General features: G+C 36.7%; 1 protein-coding gene across 1 annotated transcript in view; it reads right to left on the bottom strand.

Annotated features, from left to right (window-relative positions):
* LOC307130606 (LHFPL tetraspan subfamily member 6 protein) overlaps positions 1-17813 on the bottom strand; it is a 129991-nt gene that overhangs the window by 104144 nt on the left and 8034 nt on the right. The gene's annotated exons all lie outside the window — the stretch shown is intronic.

The following is a 17813-nucleotide window of genomic DNA, read 5'->3' as shown; positions in this document are numbered from 1 at the left end:
AGAGTTTTTGAAGATATTTCAACAATGTCTCATACTGTGCTCAGACTCCAAAGTCTGCGGTAATAAGTCGATTTCTCAATATGAACTCAAATATTTCTCAACAAATTCTCCCAACACCAAAATTTGTAACGTGTCTCTTCTATAACTTTAGAAGAGATCTCAACAATGTCTCATACTGTGCTCAACAAACCAAAGCCTGCAATATGAGCTCAAATTCTTCTAATACCAATTACAGTTGTCTTATTTGCATCAAGCTATTTTAAGAGAAACATCAGATAAAAGTTTGAGACTAGTCACCTATTATGGGTACCCAGATCTAGACTGAGATGCATGGGGGACAGATCCCTGGCTGTAGCTGGCCCAAAGTTATGGATTAAATCTATCAAAATTGCACTCACAGTATCTGAGTTCAAAAGTCTTTTGAAAACATATCGTTTTCTTGTGCGTTTAATGTCTTGTGAATGTCTATTTTTACATTTCAGTATTGGACATAGGTAATTTTTGTACAGCACTTTGGTCAACCAAGGTTGTTTTAAATGTGCTCTATAAATATAATAAACTTGAACTTGAAAAGTTGATACTTTTATTAAACATAATTGAGAACTCCTTGAAATGTGAGCTTCTTGACAAATCCGACACACACAGTTTATTCCCCAACATAATGCAGCTCTAGCTGGGCTCTGGCCAAACAACACTGAGATTTGCCCCCAAAACGGCATCTCTCTTTCAGCCCTGTGGAGTTGCATCACAGCAGGTCACACCGACACCTCTAAAATGACTGGGCTCAAACCAGTCGCACAGACCTTTAAAACGACCTGAAGTTCAGTTCTCTTGGTTCTTTTTAGCCTGACGTCCTCATACTCAGATTCTAGTCAGAATATGAGTCTGATTCTAGTCAATTGGGCTGTGATTATGGGGCGTGTTTCAACCAAACCAGGAAAGAAAATGCCTCTGCACTGAAATGGATAGACCTACGACCAATCAGAGCAACGGAGCGACGCATAGTTGTCAATAGAACTCGACTGCACGCACGCTGGAAGAAGTAGAAGAAGAAGAAAAAGAGTGTAAATGATCTTTGCTGGTAAAAAGAATATAAGGATACACGATCATCATTTCTGAGAGAAATAGTAAAGGTGAATGCATATACGAACAAGTTCTCCGTTTAGGATTAGAACGAATTCAGCCCAAGCGCTCTTAGGTGATGTGGATGATTACGTTACTGTTTATCATCTGTCCATCATCGTATAAAGCCCGCCCTGACAATTTGATTGGTCCGAACAGCTCTGGCTCGAGCATAGTTGCTCCACAACGGCTCAAGTCCAGACCGGACTTCCCGACCTCAAATGTTGTCGGCGGGGCTAAATTCGGCTGGCATCCAGGCTAGGTTCTTTTGGTTCAGACCAAAAAAAGAAAATTATACATTTAGTCCTGGTACGCTTAGCATTCAAACTGTCATTTTTAACACCGAACCTAAACATACAAAACGAAACAAATATTTTATGACGTATATTTTCTGGAAAAACATACCGAATCCGATCGTTGTATGTGTGTAGCCTACATATCGTCGCTGCCCGATGAAACTCACGTATGTCCAAAACGGTTACTTTTCAGGAAGTGAAAAAAACACCGTATTTCAAAAGCAGTTGAATGTAGCGTTGTCATACTTGGTACGGCATCTTTACATGTAACCATATTCATGCCAGTGTAATGATATAACCCACATTTGACCAAAATTGAGTTTAAATGGACATACGTGCATATTTTACAGTAACGGTGGTCGATACGCGTTCTTCCGATCATTAATTAGAATGGCCAAGTCGCGTTTCATATTGACAGAGGAATACGTGCTGGACATTCTCAGCCTCTGGCAAGCGGTGATAGCAGTATGAATGAGGCATGTTCTAGTCACAATCACAGGCTATAATTTGATCAGTTTGACTAAGGAAAAAAAGTTTGAATATTATCAATGAGACCGAGTTTATTTACACACTAGCAAGCAAACTAATCTGTGAAGAACTAGATTAGAACTAATCTGTGGAGAGCTTCAATGTCATACTTTCGGCTATCCAGTGCTGAGCTTCGATGAAACTTCACGAGACCGGCGAGATGCTTCCACAGGGCGGGAGATACTCGGCGTGATTGACAGCTTTGACACCAAATGGATATACGTGAAAATCAGATGACATGATTTCACAACTTTTCATTGGCCATTTAGATATGTGAAGCATACTGTATACGGAAATTAATCTGGACATTCAATCCGTCGAAAAATCTCAAAATCGGCAAAATGGACATACGTGGTTTTCATCGGACAGCGACGATATGATGTTATTCTGACCAGCTGAGAAAATGTGTAAAGGAGTCAAAACAGCGACAGGAATCCCTCCGTCACACACACAAAAAAAGATCTGCTGTGTGGAGACGTGGTTCTGATGCCGGCAAACTTGCGACTATGACGAGAAAAAAACAGGTGTGCGTGAGCATTCTGTCATTTTTAGGGTTGCATCTTTTGACATTATGTCAAATCATACACCCTATCATACACCCGGCGCAATGCGACGCCAGGTGTTTTTAGCAAGTGTTTTTTGCTAGTTTCAGCCCCATGAAGTTATCATTTTCACGTTCAGCGCCACGTTGTTTAAATAGCAAATGCACTCATGGGCGTGCTGGTCTGAAAACCAGGTGTGTTCAGGCGCATTGTTGGCGCGTTGCTATTTTGAGGAACTGAAAACGACTGCGCCATTGACCAACACAAACCTGGTTTAAAGTCGCAGTATTTTTTGTGTTATTCAAAGGGCGTGTTAGTAATATGCGCCTATAGGCGGGTGCACAACGTGTACACTCTGCCTGTTACACATACAGGGACGCGCAGTAGCACACAAACATTTTTAAATATTAAAAATAAAAGGATTCCACTCTTTCCGCTCGCAAATTCGGCATGACATGAGCACAACTGGCTTTTAAAGGGAATGGGAGATGAGACTCTGATTGGTTTATGGCACGTTACGCTCAAAACACACCCATGACTCATTAAGAGACTAGGTACAACCCTTTTGGCCCGACTGTTTTTCTGTCTTTAAACTATAAAAAGTGGATTCAGACACGTCCTAAGTGCACCTGCTCCATTCGCTTCAGACCATGTGCTCAGATAGTTAAAATAGGGCCCTGAATGTCTTTGGTCTGTGTTGCCGAGATCGTCTGGAAGAGGAACAAGACAAACCTTTTCAGCGGTCTCTGTCCGCTTGTTTGGTGCGAACCAGGGTTCAGATGGCAGCGTTCACACTTATTCAAATGAGCCGCACTAACATAGCAATCGCACCAGAGTTTGTTTTAATCTGCACTATGTGAACACACCTTTATTCCAGAGTGAAATCCTCCTTTTAGGCAATAGAGAGATATTTAAGGATCTGTCAGCTTACGTCCTGTTCACACTTGGTATTAGAATTTGTGTTGGATGATCACCTGTAATTAGCACCGTCCCCTTGTTTTTGGATCACCTGAAACGGATGTTAAAACCAGGTGTAAAGTATGCTTGAACATACGGCCGTGTTCCGCTGCTGTAGAGTAAACTGAGCGAGGTGGTGCGGTGGCTGAAGTGTCTTCCTCTCCCTCCCTGTGCAGTGACAGATGTCTGCGCTGTCGGGGCTCTGGGCAGGACCGTATTTCACTAGAGCAGTGGTCACAACAGTGCTCCTGTCATCTTACATGGAGTCATTGTGGGTAGGGCAAAAACCTAGCTGCTCTTTTCCATGTAATGAAAGTGAATGGAGACTGAAGCTGCCAAACCCTAAAATTTACAAAAAGCACCATACAAATGATCCATATCACACATGACCATATGAAACTTTTGTACTATTTTCAAGAAAAGTTGAGGCACAAGTGTGTAAATAAATAAGAAAATTGAGAGAGTAGATTAATACGACCAAAGATTGCCCGCTTAATATACCCAAAATGATTAATATCTCATGTTTAAACTATGTACATAAGAGCCAGCTGCAAATTCCCCAAGGACTGGCCGAGATGAAGATATTCTCTGCGGGTACATGAGCGCTGAGCGGCCTGGAGCTCAATTTTCGAAAACATCTAAACAAATTGTCAAATATGCGCTATGTTTATATATAAGTCGCAATTTTGGTCTAAATAAGTACATTCCTGCCTAAAAAAACTCTAAAAACTACATTCCATGACACAGTAACAGTCGTATTTGTAAATGTATGGTGGTTTGTTCGTCCGCCATGACACTCTCTGTGAGAAATGTTGCAAGTGGAGTGATACAACCTGTGAAACGGTTCCAGTGCTGATACTGGGGGAATGCTCTCGGCCAATCAGATTTGAGAACCATAAAGGACTGTTGTATAAATTAATAAATATTGGTTGTAAAAATAAATAAATATTCATATTGGTTGTTTTTTGTTAAATATATTTTTAATGTAATAAAAACTAACCAATATGAATTAATAATTACATATTAATCAATAAACATCATAATCACTGTCAGAGCTTGCTTTGTCACAAAATATTTGTATTATTTCCTGTTATGTCTGTTTCTGCAACAGCTTTGAAAAAATAAAATAAAGAATATGCCAAACTTGGTTTGTTTGCAAATTTTCTGTCTGCATTTTCTACATTATAATATCAGAAAAGTTGTTTCACCCTGACATTTATTCATTTATAATCTTTTTTTGTTTCTTGTTCAAAATGACTTTTTTACTAAAAATATGTTCATCATTTTCAAGTCATTGTGAAGTGTATTCTTAATGTGGTATATTAATAGGTCCAGTGTCATTTAAGTATTAGCTTTTATATTTAAATTTAAGATGTATTTATATTTATTTCAGTTTTAGTTATTGTATACTTAATTGTATTATACTTTCCAAGGCAACATCTCTTTTGATCAATTTTTACTTTTTTTAAAAAAGTTTTTCATCTAATATTTATGTTTTATTTTAGTTTTAGTTGCCAAAAACCACACTGAACAGATCTAAAAAAAATAATTTAAAAAAACCTGCTTCATATCATTGTCCCTGTAACACAAATCAATCGGCGTCGAGCCTAACAACACCCTTTATTCATAATAAAATCGCTGTAACGCACAGCCTCTCTGCTTATTGCTTTATTACAGCACATTCCCATCGGCCCTGAGCTTTTCTGCCCAAGGTGATTTCATAATAAATATGTCAATTACAGGTAAAACGCTTCTATACATCAGCTGAAAGAGCTTTGAATTGTTTTAATGATCCACCTTCACCTCAGACACTCTCGTTTTCTCAAACCCATAGTTTACTTCCATAAAACAGAAACCCGAAAGCACGGTCCATAAATCAGCTATGAAACAAATTTTCCCCACTACTGCTCCTTTCATTTTAGGGTTGGCTGTGCAATAACAATCCCCTTATGTCAGCGAGGTTCATTTTGCGGAGTGCTGAGTGTGAGGTGGTACAGCGGTGTGCTGCGCTCGACCCCGTGCTGCTGAAAACAAGGACTTAACAACCCAAAGCGCTGAAATAACACTTCCGGCCTGTCCTTTGCCAGGCCAGACTTCCTGTTTGTCTGAAATAAATCTTTGCTTAAGCTGGACATTCCACCGTGAGCCGGTGTTTCTCTCTCTCTCTCTCTCTCTCTCTCTCTCTATGCTGTCGCAAGCTCTCTCTTCCTCTTTTGCTTCTATTTTATTCTCTCGTCCTCTCTCGAGCTGCTCGACTACCCCATGGGTGACAGAGCTGTGAGTGAAAGAGGTTAAAGAGAGCTGAAATAGAGGGCTGGAGATCAGGTCACACAGAGATAAGACCTCCTGAACGTGGGTAATTGAAAAGTTTAGAAGGGAAAGAAAGAGAGCTAGTAAACGACAGAAATGAAAGACAAACAGCACACGGTCAAGCGCAAATGAAGAGGTGGAATCACACAAGACCAGCTGCCAATCATGTCATACCTGCAACAAGCTAACCTTTCAGAAAACATGCCCAAAATGTTTAAAATACAATAAAATAAGTCAAAAGTGGGGATTTTTGTTGTACGTTATATTGGTGCATTATATTGGTTAACGGCCGATAATCGAACGATAACGTGCCAGTAAGATTTTTTAAATTAAATTAATACTTTTATTCATTTAACAAGGATGCGTTCAATTGATCAAAAGTGTCAGTAAAGGCATTTATAATGTTGTAAAATCTCTATTTCAAATAAATATCAAAAGAATCCTGAAAAAAATCTATCACAGTTTCCACAAAAATAATAAGCAACACATTCAACATTGATAATAATCAGAAATCATGTGAGAAAATTGAGCTTTGATCACAGGAATAAATTACATTTTACAATTTGGTTGTAGATCTTTACACCGTTACGCTGCCTCAGAAGTCTGTCTGAAATCAGTTTTGTGAGGTACATTCATGCGCAAACGCTGCCTGAGCATTGCCTGATAAGTCTTCAGATGCAGACTCTTTACTTCAGCAATAAAAACAAAAATGAAACACAGATGTGATATTTTGCCAGTTCGTATGGTTGAATTATACCATAGAAGATCAGTGGCAAAGAAATTGCTTAATAAAGTGAGATTAAATACATAAAGTATATTTGTGTAATTGAACATTTAGTTATTGCAGGTGTGCGTAATATTCTGAGTTTGCATTTCACTGTTTTTATTCCTTTTGAGGAATACTGAATGTGTTAATGTGTGAATGAGATGAGTAAATACATGTTCACATTTAGTCCAGAACTACAATAATCATCATGTTCACACAACGCCACATCGACAAAGTACCTTGTGTTACAAAAAACAAGGGAACTTGCGTTACTTATTTGAAAAAGTAACTCAGATATTTTGTAGATTTGAAAGTAATGCGTTACTCTATTAGTTACCTAAAAAGTAATCGGATTACGTTAATCAAGTTACTTGTAATGCGTTACCCCCAACATTGTTCATCACATTTTTAAAACTTTACACAGACCACAAAAATGTTGTTTAATGGCCCGACCCCGTAGTACGGAGACATGACATGCGTGAAAATATATTTATTTTGTAGCCACATATAAACAATTAGTTCCCATGACTTACTAATAAGTCAGCACGTTTTACTAATCTGTTTCCTTGTTTTAAGTAAATCGTGGCTACAATGTAAAATGTATTCCCTTGTTTAGTAATTGTTTTAGTTTAAAAAATCAAAATGAGGAAATTGATATACATGAATTAGTAAATTTGTAATATATATATATGATATATATATATATATATATATATATATATATATATATATATATATATATATATATATATATATATATATATATATATATATATATATATATATATATATATACACTCACCTAAAGGATTATTAGGAACAACTGTTCAATTTCTCATTAATGCAATTATCTCATCAACCAATCACATGGCAGTTGCTTCAATGCATTTAGGGGTGTGGTCCTGGTCAAGACAATCTCCTGAACTCCAAACTGAATGTCAGAATGGGAAAGAAAGGTGATTTAAGCAACTTTGAGCGTGGCATGGCTGTTGGTGCCAGACGGGCCGGTCTGAGTATTTCACAATCTGCTCAGTTACTGGGATTTTCACGCACAACCATTTCTAGGGTTTACAAAGAATGGTGTGAAAAGGGAAAAACATCCAGTATGCGGCAGTCCTGTGGGCGAAACTGATTCAAGCTGATAGAAGAGCAACTTTGACTGACATAACCACTCGTTACAACCGAGGTCTGCAGCAAAGCATTTGTGAAGCCACAACACGCACAACCTTGAGGCAGATGGGCTACAACAGCAGAAGACCCCACCGGGTACCACTCATCTCCACTACAAATAGGAAAAAGAGGCTACAATTTGCACAAGCTCACCAAAATTGGACAGTTGAAGACTGGAAAAATGTTGCCTGGTCTGATGAGTCTCGATTTCTGTTGAGACATTCAGATGGTAGAGTCAGAATTTGGCGTCAACCAAATGAGAACATGGATCCATCATGCCTTGTTACCACTGTGCAGGCTGGTGATGGTGGTGTAATGGTGTGGGGGATGTTTTCTTGGCACACTTTAGGCCCCTTAGTGTAGGCCCCTTAGTGGACATATATATATATATAATGTCCACATGTCTATCAATGGAAGTATAAAGAGCAATAATGTTCTTTTCAGAGCTGTAACTGAAAATGTGAACTCAAATTTCCACACAAGCTTTTTTTTTCAGTTTGAACAAAGGGCAATAACTTCACCCATCACAGAAGAAAGCATTTTATTCGGATATGACTCAGTATATTTTGACTGCCCCAACACCAATCAACTGCTCAATACAAGTTATTTGACCCCTTTCAAACAGCATACAGTCAGCAATTCATCTCAGTTTGAATCAAAAAGCACCCAACAATGAGTCACTTGCTTGTTTCATCACGGCGAACAGGACGTGTCAAACGGGGATGTCAGGCAGACAGATAAATCTATAATCCAAAAGTTTAAACATGAAAGGGAAAAATGTGGATAATTTCTGTGCTTTCATGAACAATTGACTCATGATGAGCAATTCTCCCAATGACTCATTGGTCTACCGTCTTTTAGCTAAAAGCACACAATACACACCATAGCAGGAAGAACCTTTTCTCTGATCCCCAGTATTTAGTCCAAATGTACTTGTCCAAAAAACATGATAATACCTTTTCTTTAGTGATATGCAGAATTGAAATTAAAATTAATTCAAATCCACTACAGCGCCTGAGTAATATGTCCATTAGTTTGACCGAGGAGGATTTACATTAGGTTTTATTGGTTCAATTCCAGCTGGCAAACACATACATACAAACAAACACACATTAACACACATAAACAAAGCAATTATCCATGCCTGTTTATCTTTATCCTGGGCAAAAGGACACATGCTGGTACATTTGTAATCCAGGGACATTATTAAGAAAGGCCATATTTTGAATAGAGAAAAAGAATAATGTATATAAATCACATTTGCATATTCAACAAAAAAATTATATTTAATTAATCTTTTACAATGCAGTTAAATATAAAAATATGGTAATATATATATTTTTTAAGATTTTAAAAGAAATGACATTGGACAATTGATCACATGTAATCCACTGATTAACTTTTAGCGATTTGTGATTAGCGATTTGATAGATTTGTGTAAACAGACCAAATTATAAGTCATATGTCATATTCCAGTTCGTGAATCAGATGGAATCGGAAACGGTTGAACTAAATTTTGACCTGTTCATCCCACAATGCAATTATCCCACAAGTGCTGTCAAATTGATTAACCGTGATTAATCGCTTCCAAAATAAAGGTTTGTGTTACATAATATATGTATAGTATGTGTACTGTGTATAATTATGTATATATAAATGCACACTCATTTATGTATATATTTAAGAAATATTTGCATGTGTATATTTTATATATATATATATATATATATATATATATATTTTTTTTTATATATATATATATATATATATATATATATATATATATATACATGCACATGTGTGTATTTATATATACATAACAATTATACACAGTACACACACATATTAGGTAAACAAACTTTTATTTTGAATGATATTGTAAAATTATAGTGCTGTCAAATCGATTAATCGTAATTAATCGATTTGACAGCACTATAAAATTACAATATAATTATAATAATTGCAATACAATATATCAAATTAGCTTTTATTTTTATATTTTTAAGTTTCATTTTCATTTTAGTTTAAGTTTTAGCAATTTTATTGTGTGATTTTGTCATTTTGTATATTTCTATTTAGCTTTAATATATTTGTATTACAGTTTTAGTAGTTATATATATATTTTTTTCTTAAATATATACATGCACATGTGTGTATTTATATATACATAACAATTATACACAGTACACACACATATATTAGGTAAACAAACTTTTATTCTGAATGATATTGTAATTTTATAGTGCTGTCAAATCGATTAATCTTGATTAATCGTGATTAATCTATTTGACAGCACTATAAAATTACAATATAATTATAATAATAGCAATACAATATATCAAATTAGCTTTTATTTGTATATTTTTAAGTTTAATTTTCATTTTAGTTTAAGTTTTAGCAATTTTGTTGTGTGATTTTGTCATTTTGTATATTTCTATTTAGCTTAAAAATATTTGTATTACAGTTTTAGTACTTCAATTTAAACTTGTTCTATTTCAGTTACTGTAGTTGCCAAAACATTTTCATTTGAGTTTGAAGTTTTTCATCTAATGTTTATCTTTCATTTGATTTCAGCTTTATTTCAAATAACAAAAAGTATTTTTAATATTGTTAGATTTTGTTTAATTAACAATAACAACAGGCTTGGAACAACAAGAGAAAATAGGAAGTCTCTTCTGCTCACCGAAACACAAAGCAACACAAATAGTTTTCAACACTGATAATAATCATAAATGTTTCTTGAGCATCAAAATATGATATTTGAGTGATTTCTGAAGGATCATGTGACACTGAAGACTGCAGTAATAATGCTGAAAATACAGCTTTGATCACAGGAATAAATTACATTTTTAAAAATTTTTATTGAAAACAGTTAATTTAAACTGTAATAATATTTCACAATATTACTGTTTTTGCTGTATTTTTGTTAATAAATGCAGCCTTGATGACATTAAAAACAAACTTTTGAGAGGTATTGTCTATTTACATTATTAATAGTAATAATCAATTAGAGCAGTTTTGAATTATAGAGTAGACTATAAAAGTGGTGCTCCCAGTCCCCCATAATTCATGCATTGTCAATTTATAAAATAACCTTGATGCATTTCTGACCAACTAGCCCATGACAAGCAACCATTGAATTACAATAGATGAGAACTGCGCAATTCTGGAAGGGCTTTCCAGTACTTCACATCACAAGCGGAACATCAACCGTCTCTGAAAGAACAAAGATAGACTTTCTAACAAGAGGGCAAGAGGAGGACTCTAATCAAAGATGCTTTTGGTGACACATAAAGGGCTTATCAAGCTCATTATCAGTAAAATGGGCATCAGATGAATCAATGTGAGCCGCAGGGAGGTGCTGTCTTTGCCAAAGCCCCGCTGCTCAGAGCCCACGCTGCCAGACAGCACTCATTAACACACCACAATACAAATGAAAGGGACTCAATTGGCAAGGACAAGCTGCGGTCCAGTGATTTAACATCAGTGTACTGTTCCGTCTCTCTCTCTCTCTCATTGGGTCGCTCGTTTTTCTCTTAACCCCTGTCTGGTGCTTTTCACGTCTCTCATTCTCTCTTGTTCAGTCCCGCATACTCCAATTTAACGCCACGCTTCAGCTCATGCGGCTATAGTTCGATGTCAAGAGTTCAGCCGCTGCTCTCCAACGCTCTGTTAACTTCCTGAAACTCATAAACAACAATTCTATAAACCTTAAATGATGACCACACTGTCCTATCTACACTTACATGACAATAGGATGGTAATACCATGTTTTTTAGACGTGGTATCTCATTAAGTACCATATATTACCCTTTCAATATGTAATAACATGGTTTCTGGACATAAACAAAGTACAGTAGCAGTATCATAGTAAAGTGTTGGTCTCATATGGTAATAATACAGTAAAAATTCAACTTACAAAGAAAGTGTAACGCCTCTCGCAGTTCAAAACACTTACGCTAAGTCATCGCTGCGCCAGTTATGCCTTTTCCGTTAGTTGAATACGGAAGGCGGTCTGGCGGAAGCTAGATATTTTACTTTATAATGTGTTAAATATGGATATTTTTCTTACACAAAACACATCGATTCACTTCAGAAGGCCTTTATTATCCTCAATATTTAGTCACCTGAATTGTTTTTAGTTTTAGTCTAGTTTTATTATTACAATTTAACTAAACTCATTAGATATTAGGAGACTAAAACTACTGTAGATTTAGTCGACTAAAATCCTATGATATTTAGTAGACTAAATCTACAGTAGTTTTAGTCTCCTAATATCTAATGAGTTTAGTTCAATTGTAATACATTAAGCATTAAGCATTACATAACCGACTGTCACTTGAACTGACATTTTCATCTGAACTTGAATGAGCTCCTGCAACTGCAATAGTAAGGCGCATACATTTCAAAATAAGAGTCTCAGTGTATTTCGAGCTTGTTTATAATTAAAAGTCACGCATTATATATTAGTTTTTGCTTACACAAAAAACTGTATTTAATTTAATTCCCATTTAATTCATAGTCAGGAGGAAAGACCAGTATTTGACACATATTCAATAAAGTATCAGGGTTATAATGGCTAACTAAAATCATAAAAAAAACTTCATTACTTGAAATTAAATAAATGTTAACTGAAATAAATAAATAAACAAACTTATTTGAAGCTTTAGCTTAACCTGATATGGCCTACTAACTAAAACAGAAATACAAAGTTATAAAAACTAGATGTTTTTAAAAAATAAACAAAAACGTGAATTGAGCTCTCTTTCGTGTATTTTTAATGTCAAAAACAAAATGATGTTAAATTGTCAGTTCAAGAGACAGTCGGAATAGTTCCGTCATAGTTTTTGTCATCCAACACTAGTTTTTATTTAATTATCGTCTCGTTTTCGTCAGTGAAAAAAGGTTGTTGACGAAAATTATTCGTCAACGAAATTAAAAAAGTGTGTTGTGATTCGCTAACCGCAGTGCACGTTTGTCGGAAACGTCACACCCCTTACCTTTACCGGTAGACTGTGCTTTGGTCAGTATTAGAAACAACGGCGTCAATAAAACCATATGAGCCCGAATCAGACCCAGAACATTTGAGTGAAGATGATCGAGCAGAACCTGTTCAGTCCTCAAGAGTAAACACTGCGGATCTATAATGATCGCTACTGAATGGCACTTTAACTTTTGTATTTTTAGAACGATTATAGCCAAATATCTGTCGCAAGAACTAACCCAAAACGAACACTAAGCACTGGCTTTACAAGTAAGTTAGCCAAATCACACACAGAACCATGTTTAGCATGCCTGTAGATAAACAATACATAAAAGCTCTAATCAAAGAATCATTTACACTAATGCCAAGTTCGCTGTTGAGATTTTAACGTTAGTGTTTGTAACGTTAGGTGTTCGTCGGATAACGTTAAGTATGAATGAGCATTTAACAGACTGGTTTGCAGAACAGTGTTGTCATCTGTTTACTTCCTTGCTACAACCTATTACAGGAAAACACATCGATGAAAAATAAATCAGACTTACAGGTTGTGGCCCGTGAACAGCTTCTGTTTGTAAATCCAGCTTTCAGGACAAGCCGTTGTGCATATCCTGTATTGAACTCGCGAAGTTTGTGGAAGTTTGTGTTGTCCTCCGTGAAATGTGCAGCGCGCGCGTCGTGCATCCACGCACTGGCAGTGTTTTTTTCACGCAGCTGACGTTGTGCAAATCCGGCATTGAAATCGCGAAGACGGTGGATGTTTTCCTCCGTGAGATGTGCTGCAGGGAGCCCCGCACACGCCTGTTCCCCGTCTCAAACACACGTGCATATAACATGCTGTATGTTAAACGCTCTGCAACGCACCCCTGTCCCTATGAAGGCTGAACAAAGCAAGTACCCCAGACCTGCAATCCGGATGAAAATAACAGCGTTTCGTCGGCATCGCGGCAACAACACTCCAGCCTAACTATACCACAACAGCGCCGCGATACAAAATGGCCTCACCCCCCCTTATTTAATATTCTCGGAGGAGGGGTTTATGTAAATATTGAGCCTGGTGATGTCACCAACCCTGGAGGAATGTGTGTAGTCGCCTACTGGCCGTTTGCTGTAGTTCTTAGAAACTGATTTCTTTAAAAGCAAATATCTCCCTTTGCTTTAAACTTTGAACGTTGTAACTTTGCAGATGTTGTTTATGCTCAAGCAGCAACATTACACGCTAGCTAAAGTTAGAATAGTGAAATCGTGGTTTACCACCCCTTTAACACTGGTCAAAAGAATGATCCCCATTCACACGGATTGTGAAAAAAACGCTGTATTTTTCATGCCAGGCCAATAGGTGGCGATGTAGACTGAACATACCATACTCCTGCGCATGATGTCACGGTTTTCACAAATTCACGTTTTTGTTGTTTACACTAAGACAATAACGGTATTGTTTCCAAAAACTTGCACTTTTAAACCCGTTTTCAAAAGTTCGCTTTTTCAGGCTTTTTTTTCAGTGTAAATGAACAGCCAAAAAGCATAAAAAGTTTGTGTTTTTAGTTGAAAACGGTGTCATGTAAACAGCCCCAAAAATGTATGGGGCTGTGATTTTTTTGAACATTTACCATGGTAAGAAGACCACAGTAATGCTATATTTTTGGACATCATAGTAGCATATACTCAAAAGTACCTTGCATTACCATCTAAATACCATAGCAATACTGTTTTGGGACAAACTGCCATGGTTAACAAAAGTACTGTGGTGGTAACATGGTAGAGTGATGGTTTCAGGTAGTAATACCATGGTAATTTTAATATATATATATATATATATATATATATGGTGCAAATGAAACATTTCATATTATTAATGTTGAAAACAGTTGTGCTACTTCATATTTTTGTGTTCAGGATTCAGAACAGCCTTAATTTGAAATAGAAATCTTCTGTAACATTATACATTTATTTACAGATCAATTAAATGCATACTTACTGAATTAAAGTATTATATAAACAACTTGGAATAGAGACATTCAAAATGGCTACTCAGCCTGACTTATATTCTCTCCAGACCAACACAAACACAAGGTCAGTTCATTAGACAAAACGTCAGCTTTATGATACAACTAAACATCTAATTGTCAGTTTCCATTGATTGTAAGTGAAAAACTGCTGATAAGGGGTATGATGCTTGCTTACATCAGCCATGACCACTCTGTGTGATGAAGGCAGTGCTACGGGCAACATGACAGGAAGTGATGTGTTCAGCAGCCCTGCAGTCCTCTAACCTCCCTGTGTCTGTCTCTCTTAAGTCAAATGCCTCTGTCTGCTAGTTAGAAGCGACGGCGGACACCTCAGCTGTCTGCCACGAGCACACGATGACGCACCTGGATAGCTGACTGGAGATCAGGTGAAATCTGCCCTGACACCGTTGGCTTTGGGGACAATCTAATGTCACAATAGTTATGAGTGCAAACCTGCAGGATATATACAGGAGGACAGCGCATGAACGCACTCAGTTGCACAAAGAAAAATGAAGACAGCATTTTGAATGCCTTTTCCGAGTTTAATACATTTACTACTTTATTATAATTAAAAGCCGGAGATCGTATCTATTTATGTTAACTAACTGAAGAAGTTATCTCAATACGTTTTATGCTAATTGTTTAGCCCCGTTTCTACCAAAATTACCCGGATTTTTCCCAGGAAGTTTTGTTGCTGTCTGCGTTTTCCGTCGCGGTCTAAAGTACCGTGAAGATTAGTCCGACATGACGTAGGACTGCGCGCGACTTTCCAGAGCCTGCTGGATTTCATCCTCCGCAAATAACCTTAATAAAGCCTGAACCTCGTCATCGGTCCATCAGTCGTATTTTTTAAAAGTATATGTTAGAAAAATCTAAACTGTAAAAAAAGTAGCTGTCTTCAATATTTAAGTACAATCAACATGGATGTTTAAGTAATTTCAACTTAAATTACATTAAACTGACTTCAGTTGAATCTTGTAGAACTTATTTTTAAAAGTTGAAAATTGCTTAAATCAATGTAAAAACATATGTAGTCATAACTTATTAATCATCAGTGATGGGAATAACGGCGTTATAGATAAACGGCGTTACTAACGGAATTATTTTTTTCAGTAACGAGTAATCAAACGAATTACTGTTTCTCCCGTTACAACGCCGTTAGCGTTACTGAAAATAAAATGTGGCGCTACTATAATTGAGCTCACAGAAGCGGTTTTTATATGCACATGCATATGCACAGTCACACACACCGTTACTGATAATATTTACAATAATGTTTTGAATTTGATAGGTGTCTCTCACATTGTCCCACAGCAACATTACACTAGTGTACATTAATGTACAATGCTTTATAATAATAATTTATTCTATTTAGTGTCCAATTCATTCATTTAACATGTTTAATATTGGGGGCTTCCAAGTTATTGGACATATTTGAACATTTGAAAAAAAAAAAGTAACAGTAGTTACTTTCCCTGGTAATTAGTTACTTTTATAATGATGTAACTCAGTTACTGACTCAGTTACTATTACTAAACTGACTTAAACTGAGGTAATGCAATGTAAAAACCATAGGCTGTAAAAAAATATGGACTTAGTGTCCGTGACGTCACCCATAGGATTCTGAAGAGCGGTTCTGAAGTAGGGTCGAGCTTGCCGGTGCCATCTTGGCAGCGTGTCACCGCACATCACTCCCGGAAAACAGAAAATGGGCAAAGAGGCGGGACGTGGGCGGAGCTGAGGAGACGTGATTACTAACAGACAGCAGATAAATGGCTATCCACCTGTCACTCAAAGTGGCCACGCCCTTAATTATGCAGAACTTTTAGGCTTCATATAATTTAAACGAATGAGTTATAAAAAAATTAACCCCCCTCACAGCTATCATGAAGGGCAAAATGAGCCGTATAGACCAAAACCACAATTTGTACCAGACTGTAAACATGTGTTTTTCTGCTGTAAAGTTTTAACATTTTAAGCATTTTAACATGGGGCTCAATAAGATTCTGCTCACTTCTGGAGCCTGTCCCTAGTGGCCAGTCGAAGAACTGCAGTTTAAGTCACTTCCGTATTGGCTTCAAGAGGTTGCCGCTTGGCAAAAACACATGTTTTCATATCTTATTGATCATATTATTTTTATAGTGTAGTTACCATATGAAGCTATAGTAAGTTACCAAGAAACTACAATAATCAAGTACATTCTTGGGGAGGGTTTACACCTTACGTATGTGCTATTATATTTTAAGAACATGTAACAATGTTTGCAACCCATTTTACATTCTTAATGCATTTCCAATTGAAACATATTCAACAAGACAATAATGTAGCAAATCTGTGTCCATCAGCAAGGTCATTCATAGTGAAAAGAGGCCGTTATAACAGAAAGGAAGCAGAAGATTGGCACTAGCAACACCAATGTTATGGGTTCAATTCCCAGGGAATGCATGAACTGATAACATTTTTAGATAAAAGCATCTGCCGAAAGCATAAATGTTAATCCTTTACTATTTGAGCTTCAAGTAATAAGATTTATGAGGCAGAGGATGTTATTGCATTTTTGACAAGCATTTTAATGATAAATTGCACACAATAATCCAAGAATGTGCTCTAAAGTAAATAAGCCCCATTTTAATTTCATGTTGTCTTTAAAACAGTGCACTTAGCAGTTGGTATGCGAGTTTGCACTAAGCTAATTAGAATGAAGATGAGCTATTGTCACTTCGGCTGACACAATAGAGACAAATGGGTTGGGTTAATGAAGAAATAAAGCATTTTTAAACATCAGGAGTCTAAGAGCCTGATTCGAATTTTCCACACTTTGAGCCCCTGCGGTACAAAGAAAACTTCATTCTAAGACGCCCCACACAGTATTTGTTTCACCTTCTCTGTCGTGTGCCACAGGCCCTCAAGACTATCAGAGCACCGAATAAAAGGCACCTTGCAGGCGAGAACTAAACAAACTGAGTTTGGAATTACAGTCCCCAGTTTCCAGTCTAAACTCAATCAGTTCCCCTTCCCTCTCTCCTTGCTGAGGCAAAGGCACCCTGAATCACACCGGCTGGAATCGATGTTCACTGAGCTAGAGACAAAGAAAAAGGGGCTTGTACTCGATGACCTTATTATAATATGAAT

The sequence above is a fragment of the Gobio gobio genome (genome assembly GCF_949357685.1).
Source record: "Gobio gobio genome assembly, chromosome: 8".
Classification (NCBI taxonomy): Eukaryota; Metazoa; Chordata; class Actinopteri; order Cypriniformes; family Gobionidae; genus Gobio; species Gobio gobio.
The sequence above is the reverse complement of the archived record's forward strand: the minus strand, read 5'-3'. Positions and strand labels throughout refer to the sequence as shown.